Genomic DNA, 27,272 nt, shown 5'->3' with positions numbered 1-27,272 from the left:
TCTTATAAACTGCTATTAAACAGGAACATATGGAGACTTTGGGCATCCTGAGCTGTCATTTTTCTCAGAAGGTGAACATGTGACAGATTAATTGTCTTTCTAAGGCTACAAAAACAGCTTCTTTCCAAGAAGCAGTAAGAGTAGCTCTTTCCCACATTAAAGGAGGTAGTAGTGATGTCCTAATTGGTGAAAGATGTTCTCCATTTCCTTCTGGTTTGAGAAGAGGAAGGTTTCCTATGTATTTTTGTTGCGTCATGAGAAGTCTTCCAAAATATAATATTTCCTGGTTCCTACAGTCATTTTTTGTGTGTGTGTGCGTGAGTTGGGTAGAAATACAAATTCAGTTAATAAATAAAACGAATAAGTAAATTAGTGGCAGAAGAAGAGATAAACTTCGTAACTAAAAAACTATGACCCAATAATAAGAAGAGACACTTCTCCAATTTTTAAATGTTTTTTTTTTATTAGCCTGGATACGCTTCTATCAGAGGTAAAGTATGATGTAATATTTACGTTTCTTACTTCAAAAATTAAATTAAGCTACTTATCCTTCTTGAGGACGAAAGGAATAAAATTTTGGAGGAAAAAAATGAAATAAGGTATTTTATAAATTGTCCCAAAGGTGCCTTTTCAAGAGGCAACTGGACTTTCTGGTTTTTCTTTGAAGACGTTTCGCTTCTCATCCAAGAAGCTTCTTCAGCTCTATTTTATAAATTGTATCACGTATAATCTAGTTCGTTCATAAAATTATCAAACTACAGAAATTCGCCATCTTGTATTCCTCATTTTGTTTATTACCTTCCTTTATCGTGTTTTATTGGGTTTGGTTTTATGAGGCATTTATTTTGCATTTATTTTAAACTTAGCAGGGATGTCAGATTGTGACAGGAGAGAAATGTGACAAATAAATAAATATTTGCTACACTAAGTTGAGCCTGTAGATGATTTTTAATTACAGGTTCTCCTCAACTTATAACCCATTTAGTTACACAGTTACAACAGCGTTGAAAAAAGTGACTGAAAAAAACAGTTTTCACAGTTATGACCGTTGCAGCATTCCCACGGCCAAATTTGAGCGCTTGGCAACTGGCATGTATTTATGGCACTTGCGCTATTCTGGGGTCACCATCTGTAAGCTTCACAGCCGACTTCCAAAAGGCAAAGTCAATGGGAAAAGGCAGATTTGCTTAATGACCGAATGATTCATTTAACATCTGCAGTGATTCACTTAACCACTGTGGCAGAAAAGGTCGTAAAATGGGGCAAAAAGCACTTAACAACTCTACAGGGCCCAACTTTACCGTTGCCGGTCTCCAGACACAAAAAATTGGGCAAAAAGAACAGAATCCCGTCTTCCTACACCCACGCCACCACGATGCCACCCCGGAAGCTTCTCGTTCATCAAGAATTCTAAAGTACAACACTTAATGATAGTCATAGGCTGCAAATAAGCAATCAGGAAACCGTCAGTATCAATATAAATCGTAAGGAAAAAAGCAGCGAAGTTATAGTCATACAGTACTAAGTGGAAGGAGATGGCTGATGGGAACGATGAGAAGATTAATAGTAGTGCAGATTTAGTCGCGGTGGCTCAGGGGCTAGGACGTTGAGCTTGTCGATCGAAAGGTCAGCAGCCCAGCGGTTCAAATCCCTAGTGGTGCTGTGTAATGGGGTGAGCTCCCGTTACTTGTCCCAGCTTCTGCCAACCTAGCAGTTTCGAAAGCACGTAAAAACACAAGTAGAAAAAATAGGGACCACCTTTGGTGGGAAGGTAACAGCGTTCCGTGCGCCTTTGGCGTTGAGTCATGCCGGCCACATGACCACGGAGACATCTTCGGACAGCGCTGGCTCTTCGGCTTTGAAACGGAGATGAGCACCGCCCCCTAGAGTCGGCAACGACTAGCACGTATGTGCGAGGGGAGCCTTTACCTTTACCTTTACTTGACAGTGTTGAGGGAATTGTTTGTTTAGCAGAGTGATGGCATTCGGGAAAAAACTGTTCTTGTGTCTAGTTGTTCTGGTATGCAGTGCTCTATAGCGTCGTTTTGAGGGTAGGAGTTGAAACAGTTTATGTCCAGGATGTGAGGGATCTGTAGATATTTTCACAGCCCTCTTTCTTCGAGAAATAGAGGAGGCATGATTTTGCATGCTGCCTGCATCCCGTTGATGGGGCTTCGTTTGTTTGAGTGGTCGGGTGGCTGGCATGCCACAGATGGGTGCCGGTCCATGGACCAGGGGTTCAGGACCCCTGGTGTAAAGCATTGTGGGGCGGTATATAAGTCTAAATGCCATTGCTATTGCTATTGCTATTCCTGGAAAACATCCTTCCATTTGGAAGGGTAACCTCTGTCCTCCCTTCCATGATGCTGAGTACAAAGTTTTTTTTGAGGGATCATTTTTTTAAAGAGATCATTTGGGGGATTCAAAATATTTCAGTAACGGAATCTTTGCCTTAAACATTCTGTTCAGTGTTCTAAAATGTTCTACGTTTTCTAAAATATTTCACAAGGTTTCCCGTGGATAAAGCAAAAAGAGCATTCAAAGCTGTACATTAAGCTAAGCTTCCACGAAACTGCACTTATACCATGCTGTTTATTTGCTTTATTTTTTTTGGTGGGGGGAAGAGAAACAGTCAGACTTGCATAGTCTATTTTTACCGCTTAGGGAACATGAAAACCCACGCAAGTCCATCTGCCACCGTAATACAGATTCATTACATCAATTCTGACATACTCTACAACCTTGGATGTTGATGAGTTAAAATCAACAGATAGTTGAACCAAGTGTGCAAATATATCTGGCCACACCCACTCATATGCTAAGAAGTCCAAAATGCACACCCATCTTCACAATTGATTGATCACGGAGAAAAAAAATATGGCAGAAATAAAGCAAACATCCTGATTTAGAGAGATAAACGGGCGCTTACGGAATTCTTTCTGAAACATACATTTAAATTTTTGTGTTTTTATTTTCCAGGAGCTCAAGTTAAACTTCCTGATAATGTATTCACATAGAATAGAAGTATGGGAAATTAAGGTTTGCACCACACTGCACATCAGTAATTTAATTATTAGTAGCGAAAGTTGACTGAAAAGACTGCAACCTGTGCAAAACTAATCATGGTGGCAAAAAAGATGGGTATGTCTATCCTGATACCCCTTGATCTCTCAGCAATATTCAGTACTGTTGACTCCAGTATCCTTTTGAGCCAGGTTGAGACTGAAAAGCGAAGTTTTGCAGTATCTCTCCTCCTTTCCATGGCCAGTTTCATTTGGTGTTGATGGAGGTATAAGAGGCTACGCCTGCAGCCTTTTACTTGTGGGTTGCTACAGGGCTGGACCCAGTGGCTCAGTGGCTAAGGCACTGAGCTTGTCAATCGAAAGGTCGGTAGTTCAGTGGTTCGAATCCCTAGTGCCACCTAATGGAGTGAGCTCCCGTTACTTGTCCTAACAGTTCGAAAGCATGTAAAAAATGCAAGTAGAAAAAATAGGGACCACATTGGTGGAAAGGTAACAGCGCTCCATGTGTCTTTGGCATTTGGTCATGCCAGCCACATGACCACGGAGAGGTCTTCAGACAGCGCTGGCTCTTCGGCTTTGAAACAGAGATGAGCACCACCCCCTAGAGTCGGGAACAACTGGTACATATGTGCGAGAGGAATTTTTACCTTTACAGGGCTGGACATTTACTCCCGTTTTGTTTAACATCTACATGAAACTGCTCGATGAGATCTGTCAGTTTAAGTTCAAATATCATTGTGATGATACAAGTAGTCCTTGATTTATGACCAAACTTGAGCCCAAAATTTCTGTTGTTAAGCAAGACAGTTGTTAAGTTATGAATCACCGCAGTTTTTAAGTTAGTGACACAGTTGTTATGTGAACCTGGCTTCTCCACTGACGTTGCTTCTTAGAAAGTCGCACATGACCCTGGGACACTGCAACCATCAAAACTATGAGTTGGTTGGCAAACATCTGATTTTTGATTACATGACCATGGGGATACTGCAATGGTCATAAATGCTGTTTTAAGTTTGAACTATCACTAACTGATCTGTTATAAGTCAAGGTCTATCTGTACCTAAATTATTCATCTCCACCTTGGGTCAACAAAGCAATCCTCTTGAAGTCCTGAAGAAGTCCTAAATCGAATAGAGCCTGTGCCAGCCTGGATGAAAATGAACAGACTCCTGACATAAAAAAAAAAGATGGCTAACCTATGGCACACACAGCCATATCGGTGGGCCCACAAGTTCAGCTCCACCATGCATGCGCGCGCTGGCCAGCTGATTTTCAGGCCTTCTGGGCCACCCGGAAGTAGAGAAATAGGCTCTTTCCTGCCGCCGGAGGGCCTGGGGCGGTGGGTGAGTGGGAAAGGCTGGTTTTTTGCTCTCCCCAGGCTACAGAGCCCTCTAGAGCTTGGGAAGGCAAAAACAGCCTTCTCTACCTCTCAGGAGGCCCTCCGGAGGCTGGAAATGGTGTGTTTGCGACTTCCAGTGGGACCTGAAGGCCTTTTTTTGCTCTCTCCAGCCTCCAGAGCCTCTCTAAGGGCACAGAGAATTATGGTTGTGGGCTTGCGCGCGACCACCACCCTTATGCTCCCCACGTTTTTGGCACACGATGACAAAAAGGTTAGCCATCATTGAATTAGACTCTCATCTCCTGCTCAAAGACCAGGTGTTCTCTGTGCTAAGGGGGTTTTTGCGCAGATTTATTTGATGTTTTTTCATGCTTTTCCTGCACTGAAAGCCTTTTAGATACTCCCTCAGGTCTTGATCACCTCTTGAGCGCGTTTCTGTAATGTGCTCTACAAGGGGCTTCCGCTGAATACCACTCAGAAGCTTCCACTAGTCAAGAATGCATAGGTGCAATCACCGATTGGTGCGTCACACTAGCCACAGGTTTTTGAAGATTCAACAATTGCTCTGCCTACCAGTTGGCTTCAGGGTGCAATCCAAGGTACTGCTTTTCTCTATATATATATAAAAGCCAAATACCACTCACTCATCACGAAATCTCCAGAACGGTAAAGCCTACAAACTTGAAATTTGGCACATATGTTCCTCTTGCCTTCTAGGTGCTCACTAAGAAAGGATTTTTCGAAATGACCATCAGATCATTAGTATTTCATATACAGCATTATATTCACATGCTCTGATGCTAAGAAGTTAGACATTCTACTCCCCACCGCCTCTGTTCCAACTGCCTTATATTAACACACTCTGATCCTATGGAGTTACGCATACTACATTAAGTTTCAGGCTTTAAATGTCAATTTATCACACCCGATCATATAGTTTTGTAGCGAAGCACGGGCGTCCAGCTAGTCACCTATAAAGCCCTTCATGGCATAGGGCCTAGCTAATTGAGGCATGTCCGTATGTTTCTACACTTCTGATGAGATCAGCTAGAATGGGCAGCTTCTTGATTCTGTCAATGAAGCATTGTCAATTTGAGGGATCAAGTAGCATGGGTGCTTAGTGATGGTGCTTGCCCTATGGAGATCCATATTGCTCCCATCTTTTGATTTTTCAAGACCTGGTTGTCTCCCAGACCCTGATTTAGAATGGTTATTGAGCATCTTTGATTTTTGATCCTGCCTTCTGGTTGTCTGTATTTTTTTTCTTTGATGTACCGTATTTTTCAAAGTATAAGATGCTCTGGACTATAAGATGACCTACCTTTTTATTTTATTTATTTATTTATTTTTCAGATTTATATACCGCCCTATCTCCCTAGGGACTCAGGGCGGTTCACAGGCAATTAAAAACAAACATATAAATACAATTTAAAATCAGACATAAAAAACTTATTCAATAGCCAGATTGATAAAAAACAATATAAATACTAAGAACCCCATTAAAACCAATAAATTTAAAAACTAACCCAGCCCCGCACAAATAAATAGGTGTGTTTTGAGCTCGCGACGAAAGGTTCGGAGGTCCGGAAGTTGACGAAGTCCTGGAGGGAGTTCGTTCCAGAGGGTGGGAGCCCCCACAGAGAAGGCCCTTCCCCTGGGTGTCGCCAGACGGCACTGCCTAGCCGTCTTTTAGGTGAGGAAAACAAGAAAATGAAATCTGCCTCTGCCTCCCAGCAATTTTGCCTCGTTGCAACAAACAGCAAATAGCCTGCTTTACTTTCATTTTCGTTTTCAGCATAGCTTGATTAGTGGAGTTACATTCAGTGTATAAGACGCACCTATATTTTCACCCTCTTTTAGGGGGGGGGGGAAAGGTGCATCTTATACTCCGAAAAATACGGTATATAGTTTTCTTCTCCATTGTTTAAAATCATAAGCTGCCCAAAGTTGCTGTGGAGTCAGGAGGTCTCAAAACAGAAGTAATAACATCAAAAATAATTTCCCTTTGAAATTAGTGATTATAGCCAGCGTATAACTTTCCATAGGTAGGGAATAGGATTGAAAGACACTTTTGTTTTTTCTCGATTTCTTGGTGGCTTTTGATAGCATTGGTTTTCTAGAATGACTGAGAGATTTAGGAATTTATTTTGTTGTTTATTGCATCATCAAATATAAATTGACTTGTGGCCAGTAGGGAAATCTTGGGAATTTCCCTATTGGCAATCGGCCAATCTCGGGAATAGGGGGCACAGGTTTGCAGTCATTCCATTCGTATCTCTAGGGTGTATTTTACTCGGTGTTGCTCAGAGATAGTTGCTGTTTGAAACAGAAGCTATTATGGAGTTTCCCCAAGGGTTCTGGTCTATCTCCAATATATTTCAATATGCAGATGAAACCACTGAGAGAGATCTTCAGAACATTTTGAGTTGGGTGCGAGATCTATTTCTTGGTGACATTTTTAAGAGATGGTGTGGCTCCCCTGAACATGTTCTGGCCATGAGCCTAGACAAAGGATAATAAATTGAAACCGAACCCAGACTTGTGAACAGCCATGCTTCCAGAAAGCTGATAGATACACCTGTTGTTGTTTTGACCTAGGCTCCCTTAAAAAGCAGGAAGCAGAGTCTTGGTCCCGACAAAACCTGTTTTATTTACACGACTGTGAATGCCTTTCATTCACAGTCAGCAAGGCCTATCCAAACAGTTTTTCAAAGGAATATTTGTCAACACACCTTATCTTGCTTTGCAAGCTGCCACATAATTAGTTTCCAAATGCAGTACAAGGCAAAACATGGGCCTCTGGTGGCTCAGACTGTTAAGACAGACCAAGCCCAAGGTTGACTCAGTCTTCCATCCTTTATAAGGTAGGTAAAATGAGGATCCAGATTGTTGGGGGCAATAAGTTGACTTTGTATATAATATACAAATGGATGACGACTATTGCTTAACATAGTGTAAGCCGCCCTGAATCTTTGGAGAAGGGCGGGATATAAATGCAAATTAAAAAAAAAAAAGCTTGGCACAGTCTCTCTCAGAGTCACAGAACAAACAAATTTTTTCCTGCAAAACCCCAGTCCCCATTCGCTCATCTTTTGTTTCCTATGGGAGGGGCCAATCACCTCCAAGGTGTGGCTTTATTCCCAAGTCGACCCTGCTTTCTTAGTTGTTCTTGTCTTCTGGAAACTCTGTGCATGCAACCACTCGGAACAGGTTCCAGCTGTTCCTCTGTTTCACTGCTGTCTAGCTTCCTCTCTGCCTCCCATGCAGAGGAAGAGTTTTCCCTAGCCCTGGTAGTAGTGGCCTGCAGCTGGGCTTGCTGCCCACCCACCCTGGCACTAAGCCATCCCATTTCTCCATGTTTTCAAGGAGCGTGCATGTGTGCAACCGCACGTGCTAGAAAAGCGCATGCGCTGAAGGCCCTGCGCATGCGGGGCGCTCACATTTTCGGTGCTGGGTGAACTGGTAGGTAAATTATGCAAATCCCACCTCTGGTTGTAAAATGGGGAAAGATTCACTTAACAAATGTCTCACTTAGGAACAGAAATTTTGGGGTTAACTGGTTGTAAATCAAGGACTACCTGTAAAATAGGTGATGCGTCTCCAGGAAGAGAAGAATAAAAAAAAATGATTAGGGAGCTGGAAGCTAAAACATACAATGAATGGTTGAGGGAAACTTATTGTGTCTACTTTAAGGAAGAGAAGGACATGATCGCAGTCATGTAATATCTGAGCAACTGTCACAGAGAAGCGGGAGTCAACCTATTCCCCAAAGCACCTGTAGGAATTTAGCAACCCCCCCTCCTAGAAGAATGAAATATTTTAGAAAATATTTAAAAGGCAGAATATATTTCCCTGGATGAGAAATGGAGAAACGTGTTTTAAAGACAAAGCAGCTTCCTGACTCCCCCCCCCACACCTTTGTCAATGGGTCAGAGACAGAAACTCACTCCCCCCACCTTTGTCAATGGGTCAGAGGTAGAAACTCATTCTCCCCATCTTTGTCAATGGACCATCATTTGCAACACAATAGGACTCATCTAGCAACAGAAACTCACTACATGGCAAGGCTCAAGCAAGCTTGAGAGACAACCTACAATGTTAGCTAAGACCCCTAGATCACCTGGGAGTTTGACAACCAATCAGGATACTCTTCCTGTGCCCCAGAAAGTTCAAAGCTCAGAAAAAGCATAAAGCCAGGGAGCGCACAGGATCTTATCCCTTTTCTGTTCAGGAACTCAAGCCATGTGATCTTGACCACCATTAAACCATCCTTCCAAGCAGTCTCCATGTTTCCAGTGTCTTTGTCCCCACTTGGAACTGAATCCAGATGGATATTTCTTCCAACACACCTGAGTTCAGAAAAAAGTAACGGATGCAAACCTATCAAGGAAGGAACCAACCTAGCACCAAGTACAAATTTGCTGACAGGGGGAATGGCTTGCTTTCCAAAGCTGTAGGTGCTCTAACACTGGAGGGTTTTTTTTAAAAAAGAAAAATGGACAGCCATTTGTCCAGAATGATATAGCGTCTCCTGCTTGGGCAGGGGGTTGGACTAGAAGACCGTCAAGGCCCCTTCCAACTCTATTATTCTGTACTCTGAAACAATGCAGACTTTCATAAAAGGGACAAACTTTCAACCTTTTGCACTAAATAAGCAGGAGAAATTCCACCCTACGTTGCCGGTATAAGTTAATCTCTCCCCTGGCTCAGCTGATAAAGGGAGGAGAACCTGTGGCTCAGAGGTTACTACAACTGCCTAATATGCAGGCAGCCCAAGTTCGAATCCGAGTAAGGGTATGGCTAGCTGATGAAAGCTAAAAAGCTTGAAATAGATCTATACTAGTCTCCCTTTATTTCTTTATTGGTAAATATATATATATGTGTGTGTGTGTGTTTTATATATGCGTATGTGTACATTTAAAATTACAATAAAGTTATTCTAAGTCTGATAGATAGGTGGGTGGATAGATAGATAGATAGATAAGGTAAAGGTTCCTCTTGCATATATATGCTAGTCTCTAGGGAGTGCTCATCTCCGTTCCAAAGCTGATGAGACAGCGCTGTCCGCAGACACCTCCATGGCTTAGGACCAGGATACCTTCGAGACCGCATTCTGCCACCGATTGCCTCCCAACGACCTGTGCGCTCCCACAGAGTGGCCCTCCTCAGGGTGCCGTCGACCAAACAATGTAGGTTGGCGACCCCCAGGGGGAGGGCCTTCTCTGTGGCGGCACCAGCCCTGTGGAATGAGCTTCCTCCAGGATTACGACAACTCCCTGACCTCCGGACCTTCAGACGTGAACTGAAGACTCTATTATTTCAGCGTGCGGGACTAGCCTAAGAACAAAATGTTTTAACCAAATTTTAATGGGGGTTTTATTGGTTCTTACTGTTTTAGTGATCAGGCTTTGATAATATTTAGTTTTAATCTGGGTTTAAATGTTTATTTATTATATTGTTTTATATTGTTTTAATATGCCTGTGAACCGCCCTGAGTCCTACGGGAGATGGTGCAGTATATAAGTTTGATAAATAAATAAATAAATAAAATGTGGCTGGCATGACTAAATGCCAAAGGCGCACAGTGGTCCTTATTTTTCTACTTGCATTTTTATGTGCTTTCAAACTGCTAGGTTGGCAGAAACTGGGACAAGTAACGGGAGCTCACCCAATTATGCAGCACTAGGGATTTGAACCACTGAACTGCTACCTTTCGATCAACAAGCTCAGCATCTTAGCCACTGAGCCACCGTGTCGATAGCTAGCTAGCTAGCCAGCTAGCTAGCTAGATACAGTGGTGGGATTCAAATAATTTAACAACCGGTTCTCTGCCCTAATGATTTCTTCCAACAGCCAGTTCACCAAACTGCTCAGAAAGTTAACAACCGGTTCTCCCGAAGTGGTGCGAACTGGCTGAATCCCACCACTGGATAGGTAGGTAGGTAGGTAGGTAGGTAGGTAGGTAGATAGATAGATAGATAGATAGATAGATAGATAGATAGATAGATAGATAGATAGATAGATAGATAGATAGATAGATAGATAGATAGATAGATAGATAAAACAGTTAATATATATTAACTTTGGCTAGTGAGATGGGCAGCACAGAAATTTAATTAATAAATAGGCCAATTTAATGTTTTTTAATAATGAATAATTGAAAAACTTTGGTAAGTTTGTAGTATATCAAGCTGAAGCAATGAATAAATAAATAAAATGGGAGTCTCCAGTATACACACAGAACAGATGGTATATTGCCACATACTTCCCCTAAGCTCGTTCTGACTTCATTTCAGTGGGAACAGTTCACATATTCAGCAATAATGCTGGAATGGTTGGTTGAACAGTCTTTGAATTTATTGGCTTTTAATTATGCAACATTCAGCTCGCTACCTTCTGAACCAAAAACCGACTAAACCAAAATGATGATTCCAATGAACAATCTGTTATTTTCACAGATCAATATCCAGAGAAAATTTCCCTTTCTTTTCCGAGCCATATTAGTTATTTTGAGCAGAGAATACCTGATGTTTAAACCAGCGGTGTCAAACTCAAGGCCCGGGACCCAGATCCAGCCCGTGGCGTGCTTAGATCTGACCTGCAGGGTTGCCCTGGAAACATCAAAGGACCCGCACATGGTGTCTCTGCCCGCAAAAATGGAGCTCGTTAGGGTCGCTGGCAGAGGATTGCAGGCAGTGGTGGAATTCCAATTTTTTTACTAACAGTTTTGTGTGTGTGGCTTGGTGGGCATGGTGTGGCTTGGTGGGCATGGCAGGGAAAGGATACTGCAAAAGCTCCATTCCCACCCCACTCCAGGAGAAGGATCCTGCAAAATCCCCACTCCTGGGGAAAGGATATTTCAAAATCTCCATTCCCACCCCACTCTGGGGCCAGCCAGAGGTGGTATTTGCCGGTTCTCTGAACTACTCAAAATTTCCGCTACCAGTTCTCCAGAACCTGTCAGAACCTGCTGGATTTCACCTCTGGTTGCAGGAGGCTGTCGTAATTAAAAACAGAGCTCGGGAACCTGTTTTCACTGGCAGAGCGCTCGGGCCACTACAGGCACCCCTGACACGAGTGATGTCGAGCTGGCCACACCCACTCTGGCCCCCGAGGTCAAACACAACCCCGATGTGGCCCTCAATGAAATCAAGTTTGACATCATCCCTGCTTTAAACAGAACTATTTCCCGATACAAGTATCCTCATTTGTTTAGTGACTGTTCAAAATTATGACGGTATTGAATAAAGTGACTTATGACTGGTCCTTACATTTACAACCATCAAAGCACCCCCACCATCACAAAACTCGGGCCCTCAGCAACAAGCATGTATTTGTGAAGGTGCAACCTCCCAGGGTCATGTGTTTTCCATTTGTGTACTTTCCTGCCGGGTTCTGACAAGCAAAGTCAATGAGGGAAAACAAACTCAATTAACAATTATTAAGTGAATCACTTAGGAACTGCCTTGTTAAGCAACGGAAATTCTGGTCCAAAATTTGGTCCTAATTCAAGGACTATCTGTATCAGTTGAAATGACTTTTTTTTCCCCGCAATGAGGAATGATAACAATCTTTTCCTGTGATATGATATGAGCAAATTTTTCCACTTTCAGATAGTTGTATAGAATACAACTAGTCCTTGACTTACAACAGCTCACTGAGTGACTACTCAAAGTTACAAGGGCACTGAAAAAAGTGACTTACGACTGCATTCACACTTACAACCGTTGCATCATCCCCATGGTCATATCATCAAAATTTGGATGCTTGGCAACCTGTTCATATTTATGACGGATCCCCTTTTGCGAGCTTCTGACAAGCAAAATCAATGGGGAAACCAGATTCGCTTAACAACCAGGTTACTAACTGAACAATGATTTGCTTAACAATTGTGGCAAAACTCACTTAACAAATGTTTCATTTAGCAACATAAATTTTGGGCTCAATTGTGTGTCAGTTGAGGACTATCTACATGGCATCTTGGGAATAGGAGACAAAAGGAAGCAACCTTCATTATTTTATTAATTATTAGTGATAAGATAATGCCACCTATGAACTGATCTCAAATCTCGGTGACTTTATGGACGAGTCCATGCAAGCTATCTTGGCAACATGATTTGTCACTGATTCTTTGGGATGGTTTTCCAAAATTCTAGTTTAGTTTCCAGTCCTGAAGTTCTCTGTCGGTTTTCAATCAAAGCATTAGTAAGGTGAAACCTTACTTAGCTTTTCGGAAACACCAAAGTTCAGGGAATTGATTTAGCCAAAGACTTTCTATGTTGTAAACTAATAGTCCTTTTGGTAAACCAAGCTCTGGAAAATAGGCTATGATGAAAAGTAATATCTGCAGGATGATATGATATGATAGGGCCTCTGGTGGCTCAGCAGACTAAGTCTGTCTGTTATTAACGCAGTTGCTTGCAATTACTGCAAGTTCAAGTCCCACCAGGACCAAGGTTGACTCAGCCTTCCATCCTTTATAAGGGAGGTAAAATGAGGACCCAGATTGTTGGGGGCAATAAAAAGTTGACTTTGTATATACAAATGGATGAAGACTATTGCTTAACACAGCGTAAGCCGCCCTGAGTCTTCGGAGAAGGGCGGGATATAAATTCAAATTAAGAAATATATATGAAGCTGAATCTGTTCATATATTTATTTATTTATTTAACAAATTTATATCGCCATCCAACTCACACATAGGTGACTCTAGGTAGCTTACAGCATTTTTAAAGAATTCATCACATAATAATAATAAAAAAACATAATCCACCCCCCCCACCATGGAAGCAACAACGCAATCAAATCAGCCACAAATTCAGATTGGCTTTGTCTCCATTTATAGTGTCCAGGCCAGAGGTGGGTTTCAGCAGGTTCTGACCAGTTCTGGAGAACCGGTTGTGCAAATTTTGAGTAGTTCGGAGAACCGGTAGTAAAAATTCTGACTGGCCCCACTCCTATCTATTCTCTCCCTCCCAAGTCCCAGCTGATCAGGAAGAAATGGGGATTTTTGCAGTAACCTTCCCTTGGAGAGGGGTGGGAATAGAGATTTTACAGTATCCTTCCCCTGCCACGCCCACCAAGCCATGCCACGCCCACCAAGCCATGCCACACCCACCACGCCACACCCACAGAACCGATAGTAAACATTTTTGAAACCCACCCCTGGTCCAGGCCTGCCAACAGAAAACACATTTTTAGGGCTTTTTGGAAGAACAACAGAACGGGTGCCAAGCATACCTCATGTAATGTATCCCAAAACACTTCAATATTTACTTTCTATATGCTGTACCTCTTTGAACATGTATTTTTCGTTTATAAGATGCTGGAAGCTGTTTGTGGAGTTTCTGTGTGTTAAATACAGTAACGGATCATTAATGGGAGGCTCTGAAGATTGGCTTATTTTGGGGGGGGATATCAATTAACAGGGATTTTATTATAACTAACAGATATTGGGCCAACATGATTGATAGACATTAGATATAGTTGAGATATTTCTTAAGTAACTGTGATGTAAAATAGTAATATACTAGTCATAAAGATGAGAAGGTTCATAATTATTTGTAGGCCCAATGTGCAAGGGGTAGGGGGGAAATATGCTAGATTTATTTAAAATAATTTTTTCAACCCTCAACCAGTGTGGACAACGTATGTCTAAAGTTGATTGCGGATATGTTGCGTGCACTTCTTTATTCTATTTTTTCCTTTTTTTTCCTTGTAATTTTTGTGTATGTATGTATGTGTGTGTGTGTGTATATATATATATATATATATATATATATATATATATATATATATATATATATATATATATATATATATATATATATATATATATATATATGTTTTCTGAGGTTTTCGCGGGTGTTTGTATGTAGGTCTTTGGTTATACACTTCCAATTTTACGCGGGAGAAAACCCGAATAACCAAAGACCTACATATATATATACCCACCAACACAGGACACACCCCCCCGCCAACCAGGGCACAAAAAAACCCCCCACCACTCAGAGCACAGCCAAGCTCCCACCCAATCAGTTCAAACCCCCACTAGCAGTTAAAAGGAAGAAACAGCTGCGATCACACATTGCTCCCAGAAGCACGAAGCTGAAGCCTGAAGATGACGAATGAGACTTCGTCGAAACGTCGCCAAGACACTTCCAATCTTACACGGGAGAAAACCCGAACAACCAAAGACCTATATATATATATATATATATTGGCTGTCTTTGCGGTTGTTCCTTTTTTATGTATTGTCTTATCTTTGAAATAAAAATTTGGAAAAAAAAAGAAAAAGAAAATATATATATATTGGTAACTTGAGTATATCAATCCAATGTTCATGAAGTAAAGCCTTTTATTTCAGGAGGATTTGTCGGTGTGTTTTCTTCCAAGAAAACACACCGATAACTGCAATCCAGAGTCTATTTCACGAGTGTCAAACTCAATCGCATCACGTGACGTTATTGCGACGTTGCCTTTGTGGAGCCGGGATGGGCGTGGCCTGCATAAGACGCATCCGGCCCCCGTGGGCCACCAGTTTGACAGGCCTGTTCTTCTATTTCATATCTCGAGTTTAACAGCAACGCTTTCTTCACTTTACAACTCTGAGAAGGGGGGGGGAACCCCACCATTCCCTCCTTCTGTTGCCATTGCGTTTCAAGATGAAAACTTCCTATAGAAAAAGGGTAAACTTTCAACTTGAGTTCCAGCAGCCCTCCGAGGACCTGTGAGTGGAGGCAGACCAAAGTCTTCCATTTTTCTTCCACCCAGAGAGAACAATTATTTTCATACGAACTCTGCTTGTCTTTCCTCTCAGCGTTGTTTTGCTAAAAGAAGATAGATGACTACTTGGGCAACAAAACAATTCTAATAGGCAAATAAGGGTAGAGTGGGCTGTTTTCTGAACAAGGGGCTATAAAGAGCGCTCATTTTTTACTGTGGTTAACGTGAAGCAATTTTTCCCTAATTACCTTTGTAAACAATAAATGGCAATAATTTAGCAACTCGGTTCATTCCATTAGCTAAAAACCAAGTGGGTGTTATCTCAGTCACTCTCTCTGTCTCTCTCTCTTCATGTATTATTCTCCATCAGAAGATGTTTTACGGCTTCTCAATTTAAATCACATTATTGGCTAAAAGTATATTATGCTAACATTTGAGCTGATGTGTCTTTTTTAAAGTGCCCAAACCATAAAAAGAAGTTAAACCAGCAATTATTATTTATGCAGTAAGAACTGTGTTTCATATGCATAATTATATGCAAGAGTATTATTTAAGCACTTCTAATCCTTAAGCCGCACTCAGTCTGTTGCAGCCCATTGGCCACTTCGTGACAAGCCAAATGTTCCAAACGGTTATGAAGAAATACGAACTTCAGAATTAATCTACTTTCAAGCTGATCTTAAAATTGGCAATAAAGACCAAAGGCTGACCAAAAATATGCTAGATTTAGATTGACTTTGACACAGAAGACAATAAAGCTAAAATTAGAGGAGAAAGAGTTGAATACTTAATTCTTTGAAACAGTGATCTTGTTTAAATAAAGATTTCACACCATGCAACATTTTCAAAAGTCACGAAAAATAAAATGGCCATCATGGCATTGTCTTTATTGTATTAAACACCTGGGAATAATTACCACGAGAAAAATGTTCCCGTTTTGTAGAAACGAGTATGTCGAATTCTATAACTCTGGTTATTTTTTTCTTCAAGCAAAGTGCATGAAAGCATTTACGAGTCTCTGACAAAGAAGAAACATGAAAATAAATGTGGATTCAAGGCTGATATAGACACAATGAGAGTTCTATTTATGGGCCTAGGACTTAGATATCTTAATTATACTGTCAAGAAAATGGTAAAATGGATGCGAGTTATCCTTACCTCCTTACCTCTCAAGAGGTACCCCTTACCTCTCAATGGGGTTTGATACAATTGACTATGTTATCGAAGGTTGGGGGTGCGTCGCACTGTGTGTGCTGTCCTGCTCACTCATTCACATACACAAACACACACGCACAAACATAATGGTGGGTTAGTGTGTTTATTAATATCCACCAGCAATTCCCTTCACAAAAAACCCAGCCAAAAGCAGACTAATGCTAGTCTGCAGAGCAATGGCCAAAAGAGTCCAGGAGGCCCTTGAAAGGTTCCCAAACAAGATAAACCCACCAGGCAAAATTAAATACAAGAGGGCTCACGAAGCAAGGAAAGTCCAGAGTTCAGAAGGCACGACCCAAATCAATCCAAAGCAAGGCAGGGATCACAATGACCAGGAAAAAAAATCCAGCTAGGAAAAGAGCATGTTCCCAGCATCATATACCTGCTATTTGAACATGTTTGACAAAGAAAGAAAGAAAGAAAGAAAGAAAGAAAGAAAGAAAGAAAGAAAGAAAGAAAGAAAGAAAGAAAGAATCTCCATTTGCCTGCTGTGCTAAATAGCCAGCTTCCGGTGTTATCAAGAGGAGGCGAGCAACGCTGCCTCCTTGTGAGTAATCTGGCTGACCTTCTCTGCTCCTGCCATTTCTCCGCCCTACGTGTTCTTAGATCAGGCGCAGAAGGCAGTTCCTCCTCTTCATCACTAGTTGGCTGCAGCTACATTCTTTCCTCACCTGAAGCCTCTGAGTGCTATGCTGCAGCTGCACTTCAGCCAAATCCCTCTCAGATGAATGCTCAGAGGCATTTTATTTTATTTATTTATTTGTCAAACACAGCAATATGTATAAGTATAAGCATGAAATAACCATATGAATTGGATACAACCAAAGGGAACATTAGGACAGGAACGGTATGGATGCTGGTGCTCTTATGCACGCCCCTTACAGACCTCTTAGGAATGGGGTGAGGTCAATAGTAGATAGTCTTTGGTTAAAGCTTTGGATATTTTGGGAAGAGACCACAGAATCAGGTAGTGCATTCCAGGCATTAACAACTCTGTTACTGAAGTCATATTTTCTGCAATCAAGATTGGAGCGGTTCACTTTAAGTTTAAATCTTTTGTGTGCTCGTGTATTGTTGCGGTTGAAGCTGAAGTAGTCTTCGACAGGAAGGACATTGTAGCAGATAATTTTATGAGTTATACTCAGGTCATGCTGAAGACGGCGGAGTTCTAAATTTTCTAAACCCAGGATTTCATTGACCAACTCAGCCATTGACCAACTTCAGACATGTCCAGAACTGGTTCATAAACTGACATCTGAAGAGGCATCTGGGGAACCATCACACAGTGTTATGTTTTGTGACCTAGGCCCAAGTAGTTATTACCAGACACAATCCATCCTAAACACACATATTTTATTAGAACAGCTGAGAATTACTTTATTCTCAGCTTAGTCCAAATTAAGTCCAAAACAAATCCTTCAGAAAAAGTCCTTTGGCCTTATCACAAACCTTTGTCTTCTTTGGCACCCTGCCAATGTTCAGAAACAAGAGCCGCCAACTAGAAACAATTGTAAATATGTTGCTTTCCTACAAAGAGCTCAAGAGCCATTGCTGCTCTTTTGCCTTATGGGAGGGAGGGGTCAATCATCTCCTGGTCTTACTCCCAAGTCATCCTTTTTGCTTTAGCTGCTCTTGCCTTCAGGCAGCTCTTCGCATACGTGCACTAGGAACAGGCTCCTCCTTTTCCTCTGCCTCTCTGCTGTCCGCCTCTGCAGGCTCCAGAGTCCGTGCATCGCACCCAGATGGCCCTAGCCCCATCTCTGCCTCAGATGCAGAGCCCTCATCCAGACCTTCCCCAGAGTCCAGGACTGGCCCATGATCCTCACAGGTCATAAAATAGTGGCTTTGGTTACATGATGCCCCATTTTACGACCATACAACTGTAATGGGCAAACTCCACTGTAGTCATAAGTTGAGGACTACCTCAACTTAAATAGATATAGTGGTGGCGCAGTGGTTAAATGCAGTATTGCAGGCTAACTCGGCCAACTGTCAGCAGTTCGATCCTGACCTGCTCAAGGTTGACTTAGCCTTCCATCCTTCAAGATTGGTAAAATAAGGACCTGGATTGTTGGGGGCAATACGTTGATTCTGTAAACTGCTTGGAGAGAGCTGTAAAGCACTATGAAGCTGTATATAAGTGCCATTGCTATAGATATTGATGATATAGATATGTCTGTGCACTTATCATTTGCATATGTGGTTGTGTATTTGTGATACACACAGACACGCACACACACACAGTCAGTTCCAGTGCTGTCTTTTAAGCAGATGGCACTACCTCTGTGATTCCTGCTGGAAGGATAAGCAGCAGCAATGTCCAGGGAGGCCTTCTGCCCAGCTACAACCTTTTTTGGGGTGGAAGGATAGCAACAGCCCTTAGACTTATATACCGCTTTCACAGTGCTTTTACATCCCTCTCTAAGTTGTTCACAGAGACAGCCTATTGCCCCCAACAATTTGAGTCCTCATTTTAACCACCTCGGAAGGATGGAAGGCTGAGTCAACCTTGAGCCTGGTGAGATTTGAACCGCTGCGCCACCGCGGCTTATGATCTTGCAACAGTGAACATATCAGCCTGGCTCATTGCAATGGGGCTTGACATAGCTTGCATATAACATTTTCCCATTCTTTCTAAAGTTAAGGTACTTAAAGTAATTCCAAAAAGATTTGACTAATACAAGCACACTAAAAAGCTATTATATATTCTATTTTGGAAACTACGACTGCTATTTTTGCCACTTAAAGCTGCCTTAATGACAATTGGCATAAACTATGGAATTCACACTTAGGTGAAAATTGTCTTGTATTTATAATATCAGTGCTGAAGATATGCTGGAAATGGGAAAAAATGATTGCATATTCTTAAGAAAAGGTGTATATATGTGTGTGTGTGTGTGTGTGTATACACCTTTTCTTAAGAATATGCAATCATTTTTTCCCCATTTCCAGCATATCTTCAGCACTGATATTATAAATACAAGACAATTTTCACCTAAGTATGAATTTTCCCGGAATTTGAACTGCTCACATTTCAAGATGGATTGACACGAACGTATTGAAGGGTGGGTGTGCGGTAGGTAGGGGAGTTCATTTACATTGCATTGCCAAACGAGGACCAAATAAAAGCAGCCAATCCAACAAAGCTTCCCCCAAAATATCATCAAAACAGTATTTTTATTGTATGAATAAAACTTTTCCCCATCTGTTTTTTGCTGTTTTATCTGTTCCATCTGCTTTGGTTTCCAGCCCTATACAGTAATAGCAGTGGTGAGATTCAAGTAATTTAACAACCGGTTCTCTGCCCTAATGATTTCTTCCAACGACTAGTTTGCCAAATTGCTCACAAAGTTAACAACCGGTTCTCCCGAAGTGGAGCAAACTGGGTGAATCCCACCACTGAGTAATAGGGCTTCTGTGCAATGAAACGGAAAAGTAATTTTCATTGGGGAGTGGAGAAAAAGAAGAGACCGAGAAAGGGAGACCGAGTGACATAGACTCCAATCTTCTTCCATTATCAGATTCGCTTGAACTTTCCAGAAAACCAAATGAACTGCGGCCCCGCAAGGATTTTCAGTATCCGGGATGGATACTTACAGATTTCAATTAGCGGCTCACACGCAGCCAGACAAAATAAATTGATTTAGCATCTCATTCCTTTACAACCCAAATCTCAGCGAAATGTCCCTCCTTCCCCCTCCCCCTTCACCTCCTCGATGGCATGTCATCCGCAAATATCAGTTGCCGTAATGGACTATCACGTAAATCAAATAATAGCTACTCCGCTGTAATCACATTGGGCCACTGCAATAGCATGTTTCAATGATTATCTACTGGAACTCATTAAGAAAGCATTATGTAAAGTAAATTAAAATGCTGGGGTCTACGTTCCGCGGACAAAGAGATGGCAAGGTTTATTGTAGGTATGCCATGGACTTCTCATTAGCGGAGCCTGCAAAAGGCATTGTCCTTTTGGAGCAGGTCGCATAGCTCTAAAGATATTTTGGTTTTCTAATGAGACCCGCAGAGCCAGAGATACTGGTTTGGCTATGCAAGCAGAGCAGAAGAAGCTACCACAAGGCATCGGTGAGCAAAATATGAAAGTCGGCAGGCAGTTTGGAAAGATAAAGGAGAATATTTGTGGCTCAAGGTCGAAAGGAGGAGTCCTTGGTGCTCTCTGAGCTTGGTTGTTTTCTTGCAGACGTTTCATTACCTGACTAGGTAACATCATCAGTTATGCTAGTGCAGGTAAAGAAACATCTGCAAGGAAACAACCAAGCTCAGAGAGCACCAAAGAGCCCTCAGTTTGGAAAAAGTTACTTAAATGACTCCTGCGTTGTTCACATTATACAGGTTAGTCCTCCACTTACAACCGAAACTGAGCCCAAAATTTCTGTTGCTAAGTGAGACAATTGTTGAGTGAATTGTTCCCCAATTTACCACCTTTATTGCCACAGTTGTTAAGTAAATCTCTGCAGTTATCAGGCGAGTAACGTGGCTGTTAAAGAAATCTGGCTTCCCCATTGACTTTGCTTGTCAGAAGGTTGCAATAGGTCAGGAGTGTCAAACTCAAGGCCTGCGGGCCGGATCTGCCCAAGGGGTGCTTAGATCTGGCCCGCGGGCCTACCCTGGAAACAGCGGACCGGCCCACGGTGCCTCTGCCAGCGAAAAGGGAGTTTGGGAGGCCCGCGATGGCCTCTTGCAACTCTCGGCTACCGAAAACGGAGAACAGGGAGGCCATGCACAGCCCTCCTGAGCTCCATTTTCGCTGGCAGAGGGCTTCAGGAGGCTGTTGCGGCCAAAAACGGAGCCCGGGAGGGCCACCGTGGCAGAAAATGGAGCCTTGATGAGTGACATCGAGCTGGCCACGCCCACCCTGGCCATACATTCCTGGTTACCAAGTGTCTGAATTCTGATCACGTGACCATGAGGATGCTGCAACAGTCCTATGCAGTGGTGGGTTTCAACATTTTTAACTACCGGTTCTGTGGGTGTGGCTTCATGGGCGTGGCATGGTTGGTGGGCATAGCATGGGAAGGATACTGTAAAATCTCTATTCCCACTCCACTCCAGGGGAAGATTACTGCAAAATCCCCATTCCCTCCCAGTCAGCTGGGACTCAGGAGGCAGAGAATAGACGGGGGCAGGGCCAATCAGAATTTTTACTACCAGTTCTCCAAACTACTCAGAATTTCCGCTACCAGTTCTCCAGAACTGGTCAGAACCTGCTGAAACCCACCTCTGGTCCTACGTGTGAAAAACATGGTCATGAATCACTTTTTTAAGTGTCACTGTAACTTTGAAAAGTTACTAAACGAACTGTGGTTAAGACCTGGAATGGTGGAAAACCTATCTAGTACTCTGGTTATATTTTCCTCCATTTCAAAATGTTAAATTTAAAAGATTAAATGGTTAGCATAATACTGCGTAAAGAACTCAGGAACCATATTCAAAGAACTGGCACATGGCTAGGCTTTTTCTGTTACTGCTTCCTGTTTTCGAGCAGCGTTCCTCCTAAGATTAGGCTGGCACCAATCCTGATGGATTTAGGAAAACCTTTAGACGCCAGTTCTTCCAGAAATCCTTCGCAATCTGCTACAATTGGATTTCTCCTGCGGTAAAGGTTATACTTGCATGGATTTTAGTTCCCGGGTGTATTATGTCCTACAACACTGAACATCTACCGTTTTAATATTCTACTGTAAGTGGGAAATGAGAGATGCTTAGAATTGATCGAACCACCTAAGTAAGTAAGTAAATAAGTACGTTCCTACAAAAATGTCTCCAGTTTTAATGCCGGACAACTGGATCAGTTTAAGTGTCTAAAATTACTTAACCTCAATAACATATCTGCAAACACTTCCCCCTCTAATTGACTGACATTCCTTTACTGGCATCCCCATTGCCAAGAATATCTTCCCAGCAAAAACTCCAATTTTCAGTCATCCAACTCATTGCCCGTATACCACAATGTGACCTCCTAAACAGACTTGTATTCGACCACATCTGCCTTTTGCCAGGCTGCCAACTTATAAATATCCCATGTTCACTTTGCTTACTGAACAAAAAGCCACAATCAGCGTGTTCATTGTTTTTGGGTTTCAGATACTGGAAAAAACAACCAATTTCCTTTCCAAAATTTCTTAGCTTCTGCATTGGTCATTTAATTTGAAAGGGGCGAGACTTTAATGCTGCTGCAAATAGCACCAAGCATGAATGCATCAAGAGTTTTCTCTTATCGAAAGCAGAATCATTTAAATCAGAGGTCACTAACCTTTCAGATCTCAGGGATCACTAAATTCATAATTTTAAATCCTGCGGACCACTGGTATGATCTGCCTAATGATCATATGCCTGGGTGGGCATGGCTAGGTGGCCATGTGATTGGATGGGCGTGGTCAACTCGATGTCACTCATGTTGAGAGGCACACCTCGCTGGCCTCTACTTGCCCTTCTCCTCCCACCAGCCCCTCCTCGCCTGCCCACCCAGGCTCCTTAGGGCCCCAGCAGGAAGCAGTTGTTGGAGCTAAGCAGCCACCATGAGAAGGAGTTGGAAAAACAGCTCAGTTCAAATTGGATCTGGCCGAGAAGGAGGCTCAGCAGAATCACCTCACTGAGGACTAGGAGCATAGGCTTTCTAAGCAGAGGGAAGACCTGCAGGAGTGCAAGGCCAGGTACTGGCGCTTGGAGACTCAGTGGGCTGAGATGGTCAGCCAGTTTCAGGCCATGATGCTGTCCCACTGGAATAAGGTCCTCCGGCTCTTCGCCACCAGTGGCCCTTCCCTCCAGCCTTCACCCAAAGCCCCGCACCAGGAGGATGAAACAGACCCCAAGTTGAAATTTCTGCCCCCCTCCGACCCACACAAAAAAACCCCGAAGGGGGAGAATCTGCAGCAACACAAACGTTCATTGTACATATCCGGCCCAGGGGCCGTAATTTGAGGGCCCCTGATTTAGTGCAATATAAAAAACGCAAATCATGTTTCTGCAGACCCCCAACATTTTTTCATGGACCACCAGTGGTCCACGGACCACCAGTTGGTGACCGCTGATTTAAATGGTGAAAAGCATTTAGAAGTTGTTCACACAGCAAGAAATGTTCTAGACCCAGGTTAACTATAAACAATTGTTGTATAAGAATAGATAGTCCTCGAAGTACCACCACAATTGACCCGAAAAAGACAGTTTGTCCCATTTTATGATGTTTCTGATCACAGTTGTTAAATGAACCACTGCAATTGTTAAGTTAGTAACACAGTTGTTAAGTGCATCTGGTTTTCCCATTGTTGTGACCCAGGCCCAAGTTAGGTAGTAATAAACTTAGTCTGTGGAAAATCAAACTTTATTCGAACAGCTGGGAATTACTTCATTCCCAGCTTCATTCAACTCAAAGTAAAACAAATGCCTCCCAACACAAATTCCTCAGTTATCTCACAAATCTTAGTCCAATTAGGCAAACTGCCAAAGGCCCTTCCTGGCAAACGTCCAGAAGCCACAAAAACAAAGACGTATATGAAGCAGAAGATGGAGCAGAAGACGCAGCTACAAAGTTGTTTTCCTGCGGTGCTGGTCTGTTTTAAGACTTATGGGAGGGGCCAATCATCTCTTGGCCCTACTCCTGAGTTGTCCTCTCTGCTTGAGCTGCTCTTGCCTTCTGACAGCTCTTCTCAGACTCCTCCTGTTCCTCTGCCTCACTACTATCAATCTCTGGAGGCTCTGGAGTCTGCATCTCACTTCCCGATGGCCCTAGCCTCACGTCAGCCTCATTGCAGTTCGACTCTGTTGTCAGCTCTGTAGGCTGCTGATGAACCACAACACCCATTGACTTTGCTTGTCAGAAGGTTGCAAAGATGAATCAGAAGACGCCGGGGCACTACAACTATCATAAATATGAACCTGTTGCCAACATCCATGGGGATGTTGCAATGGTCATAAGGGTGAGAAGTGGTCACAAGTCACTTTTTTCAGCGCTGTTGTAACTTCTAAATGAATGGTTGTAAGTTGAGGAGAATTGAATAGTTGAGGAATGGTTAGTTAAGGAATGGCTGTAAATTGAGGAATGTAAGTTGAGGAATGGTCACTAAATGAATGGTTGTAAGTTGAGAAATGTAGCTCTCAACATCTGGTTGAAAGTTATGATGGACCCTGAAAAAAAATGACTTACTAACAGGATTTGATGTTCTAACATTGCCCCCCCCGCCCCCATGATCACATTTGGGCGCTTAACAACCAGCTGGTTCTAACTGTGGGTCATAAATTGAGGACATCCTGAAGTACAGGCCTCTGAGAGATGGATCTCGCCTAGGTTTAAAGACTTTCTTCGGTGAGCGAGAATCTATCATTTGCTCAGTCCAGGTCTTCTACCGCTAAACATTTCTTATTGTGAAGAAAACACATTCCTGATGCCCATTTGATAATTCATGTGGCCTGTGGTAGTGGAGACTGACAAGGCCCTGTGACTGATAGGTTTGCTTTACTCCATGGAGCCAGAGGGGCAGATCCAACTAAATGTAGGCTTTGTTCCCTCTATACATTTCAAACATCTCATTCTGTCAAGGCGAAATGCCACATATGGAACCTCTTGGACAAGGAAAACATGCTTTTCCCTCTGACAATCACAATATTAACTCTGCCCAGTAGCATTTCTGTATTAGCTTTGGACTTGCTCTGAACATGACAACCCAGGGATCATTGCCATGGTTCAGCAAGTCTTTGATTTCCCCCGGTGACAGCTCTTTTGAAGGCCATCACTCATTCCGGGCTAAACTGAAAACACATCAACAAGCTAGCTTGGAGGTGGTGGGCATCTCTTTAATTATCTGCACCCGTTTTTAACAAAGCTGATGCCACGACTGTTTGGTGCCTTTCCCTCACCTTTGGAAGGGAGAGGGGTGGGTGGAAAGGAGGGAAAAGAGAAGAAAATCTATCTTCCAAGAGTCATTTGAAGCTGTCACCTAATATATAATCTGGGCCCATAAAGTCTGCCAAGCAGGGAAAATTTAGACAAGGGCTTGAAGTCAAGGGAAGAAAGGTTAAGGGCTGCTCTTTAAAAACATGGGGAAAACATGAAGGAGACCATAACAAGCCAAGGAAAATAGCATTCCATTCATAGTACACGGCAATAGTTGATCTATCCATCGGAGACATTGGACGTGCTTGAGGGCAGGAGAAGAACGATGGATGGAAGCATATCAAAGGGAGATCCGACCTAGAAGGAAGGAGAAATTCCCCTGACAATGAGAACAATTGACCAGTGGAATGTCTTGCAGTAGAGGTTGTGGATGCTCCATAATTAAAAAATGAATATTAGGACAGGGATGGTAGGCACGCAGGTGCACTTATGCACGCCCCTTACAGATCTCTTAGGAATGGAGTGAGGTCAACAGTAGACAGTTTAAGCTTAAAGTTTTGGGGGTTTGGGGAAGAAACTACAGAGTCAGGTAGTACATTCTAGGCATTGACCACTCTGTTGCTGAAGTCATATTTTCTGCAATCTAGTTTGGAGCGGTTTACCTTGAGTTTGTATCTATTATTTGCTCGTGTATTGCTATGGTTGACGCTGAAGTAGTCAATGATAGGTAGGACATTGTGGTAGATAATTTTATGTACTATGCTTAGGTCAGATTGAAGTCTGCGTAGTTCTAAGTTGTCTAAGACCAAAATTTGGAGTCTGGTGCCATAAGGTATTTTATTGTGGGTAGAGGAATGGAGGACCCTTCTTGTGAAATATCTCTGGACTCTCTCGATTGTATTTATGTCCGATATGCATGCGGGTTCCAGACAGATGAGCTGTATTCAAGGATTGGTCTAGCAAATGTTTTGTATGCTCTAGTTAGTAGTACAATATTTAGCAGAGAAGAAGTTACGCAAGATTAGGTTTTTAATTAGGTTTTAAGATTAGTCTTATTTGGATTTAAATTCTCTTGGGAAGAATAATCCAGAAGACAACCCCGGAAAATGTTCACTAAGACAGGAATCGCGGCTTCACACAGAGGATCAAGTCCAAAGCCAGCAAAAAAGAGGACATTCCATTAGCGTCCCACAGATCTCTCTGCTGCAGGAGGTGGTTGAGGTAACAATGAAGAACTGAGGTCAACTTATATTTCTCTAATTTTTATAAAAAGAACAAAAAGCTTTATTTTGTAACAGATGGCAATGCCAACCAACCTTGGCTGAATATGGAAAGACCAAGTAGGGTTGAATTTTGTTAACGTTTTGAAAGGAGGCTACTAGGAAATATATTTGATTGGAAAACTTGTGGGGGGGGGGAATTCCTTCAAAAAAGGTGATGTCAGCCATCTTCATATTGTTGCTGTGAAAACGGAATGCTATCTATCTCCCTGCACACTTGAAACAAGTGTATTAAAAAGAATTTTATTATTACCTATTTCAAAATTGATGGGAAATTACAAGTTTGGATTTTGGGCAATTCTAGTCGAGAGGTTCTGGGAGGCTCAAAAATGGTTTTAGGGAAGAATACAATCCTAAGAAGTCTCCAATGTCCTCATAGGCCAGAAAAATAATTAGGCAAAAGCCATGAGTAACTAATTACAAATTGGGCACCCTGCATATCTGCATATGGTTTGTGGTTTTGGCAGCTGATATTATGATTTAATAAAAATTTAAAAATGAAGGTAAATTAAAGATATAACAGAAGCTAAAAGTCACAAAATTATAAAAGAATAAAATGAATCGTGAGAGGTTATCTATCTTATCTTATCTCTCTCTCTCTCTCTCTCTCTCTCTATCTCTATCTCTCTCGGAATAGAGCTGGAAGGGACCTTGGAGGTCTTCTAGTCCAACCCCCTGTTGAGGCAGGAGACCCTATAACTCTCTTCTTAAAAAGAACAATGTTCTAGTGTTGGAACACTGACAACATCTGTCCGTCCGTCCGTCCGTCCGTCTATCTATCTATCCAAGCATCCATCCATTCAACTATCTTTATCTATCTATCTATCTATCTATCTATC

General features: G+C 42.3%; 1 protein-coding gene across 1 annotated transcript in view; it reads right to left on the bottom strand.

Annotated features, from left to right (window-relative positions):
- Positions 1 to 27,272, bottom strand: part of FAT3 (FAT atypical cadherin 3) — a 662,194-nt gene that overhangs the window by 381,509 nt on the left and 253,413 nt on the right. The window lies entirely within an intron of this gene.

The sequence above is a fragment of the Ahaetulla prasina genome, chromosome 5, assembly GCF_028640845.1.
Source record: "Ahaetulla prasina isolate Xishuangbanna chromosome 5, ASM2864084v1, whole genome shotgun sequence".
Lineage (NCBI taxonomy): Eukaryota > Metazoa > Chordata > Lepidosauria > Squamata > Colubridae > Ahaetulla > Ahaetulla prasina.
Note: the sequence above shows the minus strand (reverse complement) of the source record. Positions and strands in the feature narration are given on the sequence as shown.